This window comes from Apodemus sylvaticus, chromosome 3, assembly GCF_947179515.1.
Source record: "Apodemus sylvaticus chromosome 3, mApoSyl1.1, whole genome shotgun sequence".
NCBI classification, from domain to species: Eukaryota; Metazoa; Chordata; class Mammalia; order Rodentia; family Muridae; genus Apodemus; species Apodemus sylvaticus.
Window position 1 is genome coordinate 129,942,300 of NC_067474.1, and position 11,213 is coordinate 129,953,512.

Consider the following 11,213-nt stretch of genomic DNA (forward strand, 5'->3'; position numbering starts at 1 on the left):
CTGCTCCAGTTGTTTGGGACCCACATGAAGGCAGAGCTGCACATCTGCCTCATATATGCAGGGAGGCCTAGGTCCAACCTGCGTATGCTCTTTGGTTGATTGTTCAATCTCTGAGAGCTTATTTGATTCTCTTGGTCTTCCTGTGGAGTTCCTGTCCCCTTTACGGCCCTTTATGTCTTTAATCCCAACACTCTTGGAGTCTGAGTTAGGTGGATCTCTTTGTGTTAGAGACCAGCCTGTTGTGCAGAGAGTTCAAGGCTAGCTAGGGATGTATAATGAAATACTATCTCAATTTTTTTTCTGTTAATGTAATCAGAAGAATGTAGTGAAAATTTTGGTTTCTTTGAAAAGCACAAAAATATGGGAATATATTCTTATTTTAATCCTAAGTGTGGGATATGGGGTTGCATTAGATTGTCCACAGCAGCTGACTGATTTGCCTTCTGCTATAGCAGGGGTGTGATTTTGCCAGCAGAAGATAATGTCTGTGATTGTGTGACATTTGGAATTCTGGGGACTTTTCAGAGGGTACATAAATGCTAGAGCCTCAAGAGGCACGGTGGGTTGTTGTGTAAGACCCCAACCCTCAGTCAGTGGTACTTACTTCGAGACACCCCTGAGTGAGACACTGAGATGCAGATCGAAGCGAGTGACGAGAAGGCAACCCCGATTGGCTGTTACAAGCAGTTTTTATACTTTTTAGGGGCACAGGTTACCTCAGCAAGGTCACAGTTCAAACTTATTGGCTAAGCATATCTACCTTTAAAGCTATTGGCCAGCAAGTAGATATGAATTTGAACTCTATCTGGAACTTTCCAGAGGGTCAGGAGACTGTCATTTAGAGACTGTACATTTAGAGAATTTTTTTACTCAAGAATGTTCCTGTGGGTGAAGAATGGAACTTGGCCTAGCCTTGAGCCCAGACAGGAAGGGGAAGCTGTAAGGAGGGTGTGGGACTGGAAAATCTCTGAGGGTCCCTCAGTTGGTTGGTTCCTGGTAAGTAATCGTCCACAAAGAAGAAGAAATTAGATATCCAGCCAGTGAAGATCAAACTTGCCCCAGGGAACTTGATCCACCTAATCCACAGAAAGTCATCTAATGAGAACACTGCTCCCCTTACCTTTCTATCCATTTTTCTCTTCTATCTAGTATTAGGGGGTTGAAAGGATGGAATAAGGGCCAAGAAGGGTGGAAGAACCCACAAAGTGCTCCAAGTCTGACTACAGAGGAATGCTGAAATGACTTTGCTACTAGTTGCAGAATTGTAATATCCTGAGTATTAAAATGTAATGTTTAAGGGCTGGAGAGATGGCTCAGTGGTTTAGAGCACTGACTGCACTTCCAAAGGTCCTGAGTTCAATTCCCAGCAACCACATGGTGACTCACATCCATCTATAATGGGATCCGATCCCATCTTCTGGTGTGTCAGAAGACAGCACAGAGTACTCATATACATAAAATAAATAAGTAAATCATTTCTCAAAAAGTAATGTATAGCTCAGTAGAATGCTTACCTATCATGCTTACATTGAGGCCCCAGGTCCCTCATACTGACAAAATCAATAACAACAAAACCCTATAATGTTTGCCATGGCCTTTTCTACTATATGGAAATTACCTCTGCCAAGGACCACCCTCAGCTTGGAGAGGGATTCTGAGAAAGGGGTGTCTGGGAGTGGTAAAAACAAACAACTCAAAAGTCAAATCATGAGTCCAACCTATGTTCTGCTGGAAACAGCTTTCCAGCCTGCCTTTTCTCTGTTCTGCTTTCTCTGAAGATTTCCAGGCATATCTCTCTCTCTAGACAACTTTCTCTTGCTATTCTTTGCTCAAGACAGTTCTCCAAGAAGTTCTCTCTTGCTGTTCTGCAAAAGTCTGTTGGTAGCTCATCTCTTACAGATCATAAGCCCAGTCTTTCATTCTGCATATCAATCCAGTCATTTACTCCAGGTTCCCTTTTGATTATGTCATGCATCCTATGACCCAGCTCCTAGATTCTTAGGAGACAGCAAGCACATTTTTTAAAATGTATATAAGTACACTGTAGCTGTCTACAGACACACCAGAAGGGGGGCATCAGATCCCATTCCAGGTGGTTGTGATCCACCATGTGTTTGCTGGGAATTGAACTCAGGACCTCTAGAAGAGCAGTACTTTTTTAAACATTCCGGGGACAGGAACTGTGTCTGCCCCTACCAAGGCTATGCCAAACCTGGTTTAAATCCATCTTTATTAGTCAGAATTCATTAGCACTACCACAGATAAGTATAATTACACTGCCATCAGCTTTGTACAAGTTCATTTCAGTTCCTACAAAGGCATCAGATATGAGCAGGAGAGATTCAGTGGTTAAGAGTATTCGTTGCTCTTGCAAAGGACCCAGGTTCAAGTACCAGGCTCATAACCATCTTTAATTCCAATTCTAGATGTGATGCCTTCTGACATCTGCAGTTACCAGGCACTCACATGGCATACATACATACATACATACATATATACATACATACATAATACATGCAAACAAAACATTTAGACACACAAATATTTTGAAAGAACAAAACAAAAATAGGTAAGATAGCCTACTCAATATAAAATAAACCAAAGGTGTACCCTGGCACTTCAATAAACAAAGTCTTAACAATTTTCATCAGCTTATTTATAAGCTTTGGACAATTTTTCCAGATATTCCTTACCTCAATAGAATGTGAAGAGTTATTATTATGTACTTATTTTACAACAGAGTTTTTGCTATGTAACCCCAGCTGGCTTAAAATTCAGTGTGTAGACAGTCTAGCTCCAACTCACAACAATCTTCCTGTTTTAGCCTTCTGAATGCTCCAAGAGTGAGGATGTAGACCTGGTAAAATGGCTCAGTGTGTTTTTACACCTGACAGTCTAATCCCCAGGACCACACTGTAAAAGGAGAAAACAGGTTCCCAAAGTTGCCCTCTGACCTCCACAGGAATGCCATGGCATGTGTCACCCCCCACCCCCCATTTTTAAAATTTTAAAAATTAAATGGGAAAGCAAAAGAGGGTTGAACTGCATTTTTGTGGATATTTTTCAGGATATTTTTGTTGCATTTTTACACTGCTGGGGATATAACCTAAGACCTTGTACTCTACTGCTGGGCTATATTCAATCTCCTTCCATTGTCCTCTGAATTATTGAAAACCCTCCAAAAGTCTGGCCACTAAAGTGTTATGGACTAGAGGTTGATAAAATTTTGTCATCATATTCATTCATTCATTTATTCATTCATTCATTCATTTGGTTTTACAAGACAAGGTTTCTCTGTGTAGCCTTGGCCATCCCAGAACTCACTGTAGACCAGGCTGACCTCAAACTCAGAGACTTGTCTGCCCTCTACCTCCTGGGTGCTGGGTTTAAAGGTGTGAGCCACCACTGCCCAGCGGTTGTTTTATTTTTCATTTTATTTTGCTGAGACCCAGTCTAACTTAGGACTGGGGAGATGGTTCAGTAAAGTGCTTATTGTGACCTGAGTTTGGAAACCAGGACCTCATAAAAAGTATGGTGCTTACAATCTCAGAGCTGGGGGAGAAAGTCCTTGGGACTTGCTGGATAACTGGTCTAGCCAATCAGCATGCTCTAGGTTCACTGAGAGGTTTTTGTCTGGAAAAAACAAGATAGAGAGCAATTGTGACAGACACCTAATATGAACCGTCTGCTTCATGCACACCTGTATACATAGGTGCACATACATAAGATAAAATAATTAGTCCATAGCACATTAAGTATTTTTATGAAAAATTGCCAAATTTTCCAAAAGAAATATATAGTGGTTTTTGATTTTTTTTGTTTTGTTTTGTTTTTGTTTTACAAGTCTATTGCTAACCAAGGTAGGGAAATGACTTATGGATTAGTAAGGCCTTTTATTCCCACAAAGGATTTTAGTCCCCAACACCCGAATAGGTAGCTTACAACCCCCTGTAACTACCTCCAGACACGGCTCATCTGACCTTTCTGGATACTACTCACATACACGTACTTAAAAAAAATAAAACAGACTATTAAAAAGTTAAATTTTCTACTAACTTTCTACTTAATAGAGGACAGAGTAACACACTTTCTTCTTGAATCTATTGAGGTATTAATACCTAAATCTTCTTTGATATCACATCCAAACTTGAAGTTTAGTGAGGGAAGATTCTGAGTTATATCAGGAAATTTCTATACCCTGTTACACTAAAACTGAGTTAGCCTGTGCTTGGAACAAATCTTTGCCAATACAGTAAGTTATAAAGTACTGGTTCACTGAACTATGCAGACCTTTCAAGTGTTTCACATTCATTAGATCAAAAATAAATTAATGGGACATATGTAGCGGGGCTTTTCCTAGGGAGATGTGAATAAGAATCTGTTCACTCCAGATAGGGTACCAATAAAAGGTCAAAGGAACTCCACACAAGTCTAGCTTGGTGGGCCAATAGTTTAGTTAGGCTACTTGCAAGAGCATGAATAAAGGGCTACTGAGAGGCCAGTGAACAAATTAAAGGCCATTCGTACTGAATTGGTATCATTTCTTATTTCTTGTGTGTGTGGTCTGTGTGTGTGGCATTCCAAAGGCCAGAAGAGGACATCTAGTGTCCTGTCCTGTCATGCTGTGTGTCACAGGTCTCTCACTGAACCTGGAGCTACTAGCTCACCTGGCAGCCCTATTATGGTTTCTGACACCTTGGCCTCAAACCCCTGATCAAAACCTCCTGCTTTTTAGCCTGCTTAGAAGTTAGATTACAAAAGGCACCACTACACCCTACATGATTTTTGTTGTTTTTGTTTTGTTCTGTCTGAGTCAGGGTTTCTCTGTAACAGCCCTGACAGTTGCCGGGCAGTGTGGGTGCATGACTTTAATCCCAGCACTTGGGAGGTAGAGGCAGACAGATTTCTGAGTTTAAGGCCAGCCTGGTCTACAGAGTGATTTCCAGGACAGTCAGGGCTATACAGAGAAACCCTGTCTCAAAAAAACAAAAAAACAGCCCTGATAGTCCTAGACTTTGTAGATCAGGCTGGACTCAGACTCAGAGATCCACCTGCCTGTCTTCCAAGTGCTGAGATTTAAAGACATGAACCACAACATCCTACAAGTAGTGGTTCTTAATTAGAGGTGATTTTGTCCATCTGTCAGGGAACATTTGATAACATCTGAAGATAATTTGGATTGCTACAACTTCTTGTGTTTCTATTATCTTATAGGGGGATATTGTTAAGTACTTGGGTAACAAGACAGCCCTTCTCAACAAGAAAGAACTATCAGACCCAAAATACCAATGATACTGAGACTGAGAAATAATATGGGTAGACTGGAGCTATATCTCAGCAATTAAGAATATGAACTATAGCCGAGCAGTGGTGGCGCATGCCTTTAATCCCAGCACTTGGGAGGCAGAGGCAGGCGGATTTCTGAGTTCAAGGCCATCCTGGTCTACAGAGTGAGTTCCAGGACAGCCAGGGATACACAGAGAAACCCTGTCTCGAAAAAACAAAAAACAAAAAAACAAACAAACAAACAAACAAAAAAACAATACAAAAACCACAAAACAAACAAACAAACAAAAAAACAAAAAACAAAAAGAATATGAACTATTCTTCAAAGAAGACTTGAATTCACTCCCCAGCACCCACATTAGGCAGATCAAAAACTTCTTGTAACTCCTGTTCCAGAGACAATGTCTGTGTGTGTGTGGTATATGGGGCAGGCCTCTGCAGACATCTGCAATCATGTGCACATACCATATGAAATACAAACTAGCTGAAAATAATTAAAAAACAAATTGTGTTTGACATGGTAGTATATACCTTTCATTCTAGCATTTTGGAGACAAAGACAGAAACAGGTGGATCTCCGAGTGAGGCCAGCCTGGTCTTCAAAGAGAGTTCCAGGATATAACGAGATTCAGTCTTAAAATAGACAATCAATCTTAAGGAAAAGGGGAGGCTGTTTAAATGTTCTGATTCTTCTTGCATCAGTCCTATTGGGTTGTTTTGTTTTGTTTGGAGACAGGGTTTCTCTGTATAGTCATAGCTGTCCTGGAACTCACTCTGTAGACCAAGCTGGCCTGGAACTTAGAAGTCCACCTGCCTCTGCCTCTGCTGGGATCAAAGGCATGTGCCACCACTACTTGGCCTATTGGTTTGTTTTTGCTTTTTAAATTCAAATTGCTATTTAGGTGAATATGGGTGCATCCATGTGTAGTAAGTAGTCTCCAGTGGGTTCTGGGGGTTGAACTTGGGTCACCAGGCTTGGGGTGTAACAGTCCTACCCACTGAGCCATCTCACAGGCCCTACTTTTGGTTTTATGAGGCAGGATCTTGTGTATTTCAGACTGGCCCTCAAATGCAGTATATAACTCAGCAAGACCTGAACTTCTGATCCTCCTTCACCTTCCAAGTGCTGGGATTACAGGTGTGAGCCACCATGTCTGGCTTCTTGGATCAGTGTTGAATCCTTTAAAGAATTGGTGAGAACCACCAGGTAGACAGGATACAGCAAAACAGAAATCTATGGGTTCCATATGCTATGTGATAACATTCTCAGCTTCTAGATTGGTAGAAGCTAAGGGACCTCCCAAAAGGCTTTACACACAGTCACAGGAGTGAGGTGTTCCAGGAGTGGGTACTATTCTAGTGAATGACTATTAAGGGGACTGAAGATGGCCCAAGGTCATCTGTCTCTAGAGGGCAGCATTACAACTCTTTAATCCTGGTCAGTCTAGCCTTATAGACTCTTTAACATAGACATGTTTCTTGTTTGTTTTCTGGGAACTTTTTTTTTTTTTTTTTTGGTTTTTTGAGACAGGGTTTCTCTGTGTAGCCCTGGCTGTCCTGGAACTCGCTCTGTAGACCAGGCTAGCCTTGAACTCAGAAATCCGCCTGCCTCTGCCTCCCAAGTGCTGGGATTACAGGCATGCGCCACCACCTCCCGGCTTCTGGGAACTTTTTAATCACAGCATAAAGTTCAACAAGAGTTCACAGGACCTGGTTACAACTCAGATATGCCCAGTCCAGTTCAGTGTAGGACCCGTTCAGTTTACAGCTCTCCAGTAGTTTTTGCCTAGCATCAGGGAGTTTTACCTTACTCATTTGTAGTTTAGAATTTAGCAAGACTCAAGTATCCTCTAAGCAAAATTCTGGGTAGTTTCCTCCTATGAATAACACAAATTTAATAGTTTAATAAACTTAGTGATGGTATGGGGACGGGTGAATTGGAAACTTAAGGGTTCTTTGGAGAGTCAGTTGTGTTGGATGGTTTTTTGCTGGGCACACACATGGAGTGTTTTCCTAAAGTGGGCACAGGTAAAAGGCTAAGGCAAACTTGTGAAGGAATGTTTTACTGAAACAGACACAGGAAAATGTTCTGCTAAAGCATGTGAAAGGCACATGATGAGGGATTCTTTGCTAACAATACACATTTTTGGTCTGCCTTATGTTGCAGAGTTGAGCTCCATTTGTTGGGACTCCATAGAGAGAAATGCACTATAAAAACTCCTAGTAGTGTGCTGCAGTTTCCTGCCACATCCTGGGGCTTGGGCCGATCGACAGAGTGATGTCGGCCTAGATAGACCCAAGTGCTGAGACAAGACCCATAGAGAAAGGGGGTAAAAAAGAATCTGACAGACCATGACAGAGGCTGAGCTGATCTTTGATTTGCTGAGGCACAGCAGAGAACAACTTCTGGTGTTCCTTCTGGGTCCCTCTTGTTGACTCATGCTGAGGCTGAGGCCTGGTGCTCTCTACTAGATAAAATCACCGCTGCTGATTGTTTGCTATCCCAACTAACTTGACCAAATTAGACTACTGATATATCCATAAAATGTTTACAAATAAATAAAACTGGCACTACTGACTCCTATACACTAAAGTACAGATTTCCTGAAAACAGATGAGAGTTGTTCCAAAGAACCATTTCTAAACAGGTTAATTTCCCCTGTATCCTTTCTTTCCCACTACTTCTAGTAGGTGGTGGGCTAAGAGAGGTTAAAGAGTTTAAAAAACATCATTAATAGGTTTTTAAAAATTAAAGGGGAGGTACACTATAAGGTTCCAGCTTTACTGTACATGCTGAAATTTTAATAATTTTTTTATTTTCTTTGAGACAGTGTCTCACTATGTAGCCCTGGCTGGCCTGGAGCCTGTTAGGCACAGCAGGCTGGCCCCAAACTCACTGCATCTGCCTCCCAAGTGGTGGGATTAAAGGTATGCACCATAGCAAAAAGTCTTTACCACAATGTTTATCTGTGATGATCTCAGTCTCCCTAGTTGTACTTAATTATCAGTCTACTAATTTAAATACAAGGCACTTCTATATAGGTTTTTTCTTTATTAATTTTTCTTATTCACTTTTTTTTTTTTTTTTTTTTGGCTGATACAGTTTCTCTGTATAGCCGTGGCTGTCCTGGAACTCACTCTGTAGACCAGGCTGGCCTCGAACTCAAAACTCTGCCTGCCTCTGCCTCCCAAGTGCTGGGATTAAAGGCGTGTACCACCACTGCCCGGCTCATTTTTAATTTTTTAGAGAGGTTTATGTTGCCCAGCTGCTATTAAACTCCTTGGTTCAAATGATCCTCATTCCTTAGTTCCCCAAATAGCTTAGATAACCCTAGTTAAGAAATCAGGGTGCAGGAGAATCACTATTTGGAAGCTGGGATTACAGGAATATGCCACCACACCTAATCTCACTCCTTTCTTCTTTTAAAAGTACTTGTGTTTTTATGGCCACGGCAGTAGTGGAGGCGGGATGGGGTTAGATGCATATGCCACAGTGCAAGTGTACTGGCTGCAAGGCATGAGGCAAGTATTCTCGTCCACAATACTATCTGGCTGGCTTCCTTTTTAAGAAGTTTCGTTTTTGTTTGTGTGAGCACTCATGTATTCATGCATGTGGTGGCTAGAAGTCTAGGTCAAGTGTCTTCAGGCTTTTGAGGGTACCAGGAACACATGTAGGGTACTTACATACATGCAAACAAAACACATATATGAAATAATAAAATTCTTTAGTGTAGCCATGTACATCTTCAATCCCAGCACTTGGGAGGCAGAAGCAGCCTTTGTGAGTTTGAGGCCAGATTGGTCTACATGGTGAGCTCCAGAACAGTCAAAGCTGTAGAATTAGGTTTTTTCCTACCTGGAAAAAACAAGAACAAAACAAAAAAAAGTAAATAATTCTTTAAGCCAGGAGCATGCCTTTGATCCTGGCAGATCTCTTGTGAATTTGAAGCTAGCCCAGTCTAGTCTACAAAGCAAGTTCCAGACCAGCCAGCACTACACAATGAGACCCTGTCTCAAAACAAATAATCCTTGTTTTTTATATTTTGTGTCTTGGTCCTTTGTATGTATCTCTGTGTGAAAGTATCAGATCTCCTGGAACTAGAGTTACGGTCACAGCCTGCCTTAGGGTTTCCATTGCTGTGAAGATTTACCATGACCAAGGCAACTCTTATAAAGGCAAACATTTGCCAGGCGGTGGTGGTGCACACCTGTAATCCCAGCACTTGGGAGGCAGAGGCAGGCGGATTTCTGAGTTCGAGGCCAGCCTGGTCTACAGAGTGAGTCCAGGACAGTCAGGGCTACACAGAGAAACCCTGTCTCAAAAAAAAAAAAAAAAAAAAGGCAAACATTTCATTGGAGCTGGCTTACAGGTTCATTATCAAGGCAGGAAACATAGCAGCATCCAGGCAGAGATGGTGCTGGAAAAGGAGCTGAGAGTTCTACATCTTGATCCAAGGCTGTCAGAAGAGACTGACTTCCAGGCAGCTACAAGGGTCTCAAAGCCCACCCCCAGGTGACACACTTCAACAAGGCCACACCTCCTAATAGTGCCACGCCCTGGGCCAAGCATATTCTGCGTGGTAGATACAGACAGCTGTAAGCTGCCATGTGGTTACTAGACATTGAACTCAAGTCCTTTGGAAGAATAGCCAGTGCTATTAACCACAGAGCTATCTCTCCAGCCCCAAATTAAGTAATCTTCAAACAAACAAAAACACTTGGATTGTTTTTAAAGATTATTTAAGTATATGAGTACACTGCAGCTATACAGATGGTTGTGAGCTCTCATGTGGTTGATGGGAATTAAACTCAGGACCTCTGCTCATTCCGGCCCTGCTCACTCTGGCACAAAGATTTATTTATTATATGTAAGTACACTGTAGCTGTCCTCAGACACACCAGAAGAGGGCGTCAGATCTCATTGTGGTTGTGAGCCACCATGTGGTTGCTGGGATTTGAGCTCAGGACCTTCAGAAGAGCAGTCAGTTCTCTTAACCACTGAGCCATCTCTCCAGCCCCCAACCAAAGACAAAAGATACTTTTTGAGACGGGAAACTAGGTATTAAACAATTACTTTTATCTTTATGTATGATAATTTTATATGTACAAATATATAGACCCTTCCTATTACTAGGGATTATTTTCTTGCTAGGTAACAGGAATTGATTACATTCTATCCTTTACAAGTTTGAAAAAGAACATTTTCTGGGAGGCAGGATATGGACTGGTCTCTTCATGTAGCCTAGGCTGGCTTTGAACTCATCCTGCTCCAGGCTCCCTATTGCTGAGATTACAAACATGCATAACCACATCCTGTACAAAGTTCTACTGGATCCAATTCCTAGAAACACACACACACACACACCAAACAAAAAACAAAACAAAAAAAAAGAAAGAAGAAAAGAAAAGAAAGAAAAGAAAAGAAACAAAGAAAACGGGGCAGGGGGAGGGGATGGGGGAATCTCAAAGGAACCGAGTTTGTGTCACCTACCTGTAACACAGGCTGAGGCAGAATTAAAAATTTGAGAACAAGCAAGTGCAATTTTGCAAGACTTACAAAATAAAATAGAAGGGTGAGATGCAGTCCAGTAGGAAGGTACTTGCTTACCATATACAATACTGTAGGTTCAATTATTTATTTTTTTAAAGATTTATTTATTTATTATATATATGTACACTGTTGCTGTCTTCAGACACACCAGAAGAGGGCGTCAGATCCCATTACAGATGGTTGGGAGCCACCATGTGGTTGCTGGGAATTGAACTCGACCTCTGGAAGAGCAGTCAGTGCTCTTAACCACTGAGCCATCTCTCCATCCCCTGTGAGTTCAATTTTATAGAGAAAAAAATTTTAATATTTAAAATATAAAATAATAAAGTGCCGGGCGGTGGTGGCGCACGCCTGTAATCCCAGCACTCTGGGAGGC